This window comes from Olea europaea, unplaced genomic scaffold (genome assembly GCF_002742605.1).
Source record: "Olea europaea var. sylvestris unplaced genomic scaffold, O_europaea_v1 scaffold7983, whole genome shotgun sequence".
Lineage (NCBI taxonomy): Eukaryota > Viridiplantae > Streptophyta > Magnoliopsida > Lamiales > Oleaceae > Olea > Olea europaea.
In genome coordinates this window covers 1-2,500 of record NW_019266417.1, presented here as the reverse complement: position 1 = coordinate 2,500, position 2,500 = coordinate 1, and the positions used below count along the sequence as shown (strand labels likewise).

The 2,500-nt window shown below is 42.9% G+C and overlaps 1 pseudogene; it reads right to left on the bottom strand.

Annotated features, from left to right (window-relative positions):
- Positions 1–987, bottom strand: part of LOC111391523 — a 1,548-nt pseudogene extending 561 nt beyond the window's left edge.
- Positions 988–2,500: the final 1,513 nt, after the last annotated feature.

Sequence of the window (2,500 nt, the reverse complement as noted above, 5' to 3'; positions counted from 1 at the left end):
CCGCAAAGTCGTAAGACCATGTATGGGTGCTGGCGCCTATCCAGTGCCGGAAGGTCAAGGAAGTTGGTGACTTGGTAACAGGAGAGCCGACGACCGAAGTCTCGATGAGCGGCGATCATGACTATAACGGTCCTAAGATAGCGAAATTCCTTCTCAGATAAGTTTCGAACTGCATGAAAGGCGTAAAATCTGGGCACTGTCTCGAAAAGAGGCTCGGTGAAATAGACGTCTGTGAAGATGTGAACTACCTACACCTAGATAGAAAGACCCTATGAAGCTTCACTATTCCCTGGGATTGTGTTTGGGTCTTTCCTGCGCAGCTTGGGTGGAAGACAAAGAAGGCCTCCTTCCGGAGGGGCCCGAGCTGTCAGTAAGATACCACTCTAGAAGAGCTAGAATTCTAGCCTTGTGTCAGGACCTACGGGCTAAAGGACAGTCTCAGGTAGACAGTTTCTATAGGATGTAGGGCTCCCAAAAGGTAACGGAGGCGTGCAAATGTTTCCTCAGGCCGAACGGAGATTGGCCCTCGAGTGCAAAGGTAGAAGGGAGCTTGACTGCAAGACCTACCCATCGAGCAGGGACAAAAGTCGGCCTTAGTGATCCGACGGTGCCAAATGGAAGGGCCGTTGCTCAACGGATAAAAGTTACTCTAGGGATAATAGGCTGATCTTCCCCAAGAGAGGAGAAATCGACCACATTAAAATTACCTTCTGGGGAGGTCCGTTTGATATCAAAAAACTGCTTAGCAACAGTCGGACAAGTGGGGAATGTTGGACCAACCAGAAAATTTTGGGTAAAGCCGGATCTAAGTGTTGGCTAGGTAAGCGTCATGTAGTAAGAGGAGTAGTTATGAACCCTGTAGACCATCCCCATGGGGGTGGTGAAGGGAGAACCCAAATTGGTAGAAAAAACCCACAACCCCTTGGGGTTATCCTGCACTTGGAAGCAGAAGTAGCTAAAGGATGGTGTGCAATATCGGTCAGCCATAGACCCTCAGTTACTAGATCTAATCCTCCACGAAAAGTAAGAAATTTCACATATTTTGACCAATTCAAGGTGAAAAATGAGGTTGCTCCCTTGGCTAATTAAATTAAATGGAAAAAATAGAGGGTAGAAAATCTGTTGATAAGTTAACCTGTTTCCGAGGTATCTATTCATACTAGAATACCTTGTTTTGACTGTATCACACTATATATCATTTGATAATCCACAAAATTCTTCTAACTTTGGTTCAAATAAAATTTCAAATGGAGAAAATCTAAAGATATTTATTGCTAGATAGATCTCGCCCACAACCGGCCCAAAACAAGAGGGACCTTTCCCTCTAGGGATAGGAAAATCATGATTGGGATAGCGGACCAAAAGCTATGGAACTTGGGTATGGGTCTTTGGAATGGCTTTATCTTTTTATTTATTATTATCGTGAATGATGGAATCATTACAAATAGTATGCCCCCAGCCCATCCGCGTATTTTTTTGTTTAACGCTCCATAACTCTTTCTCAGCCAGGCTTGGGCAGAATAGCAGAGCAAGTACAAGTATTAGTAGTATAATAAAAATGCCTTCCTCGTCATTAATATGTTTGCTTGCGGTAATTGTGAACTCTCGAGAGAATCGATGACTGCATTTGCCCACCGGGTTTTATTCACTTGCAAATTCCACCTCAATTAGTTAAAAGAATGAAATTAGCTGATATTATGACGATACTAGGTAGTATAGATATCATTATGGGAGAAGTTGCCACGAACAAGAACTACAAGCTACCCAGCTCTTGGCTTGGTAAGGCACTTGGGCATAGATCCATTTTTGTACTAATACAAATGTGCACTATCAGGAGCATCTTCTTGCGAGTCTGCCTAGCTATTAGGAAGTAGGGTCTTATAAATTCGAATATATCCATCTTAGTTATCGGAGTAAGTACCCATAGATGAACTCTTTGCTAAGAGCATTTTTTTTTTTTAAGCTTTCCTGGCCTAGGGTTTCGATTTTTAGATGGGAAGCCTACCAACTGGCTTAAGGGGACAAGACCCATATTCACTTGATTGAACAAAACAAGACCTGGGTTGACATCCATAAAGCAATTCCAATAAATAAAAAGTTTGGCCACTCAGGGATAGACTTTATTCCTCAGTGTCTCAAAAATGCACCACCTCTTCGCTCAGCTTGGATGAGCTGACCTTTCTTTTACAATACTGAAATTTGCGCTTTTGCATTCCATAATGGAAAGAACCTCTTCGTTTGACTCTCTTATACAATAAGTAGGGACCAAAGCTGTACCCTAAGGCGGTCTGACTCAAAGAAAAGAAAGAAAATGGGAAAGATTGATTCTTGGCAGAGTGACCCACTTTATACCCATCTGCCTATACGGGACAAAGTCCTCACTTTAGGAAGAAATCCTGACTTGGGAGCTAAGCTCGGATCATAGGTGGGCGGACCTTTACTCTTACTAAATTCTATTTCATATTTGTGCAGCCGCTCTAACTTCTATTGAGAGGCCCTT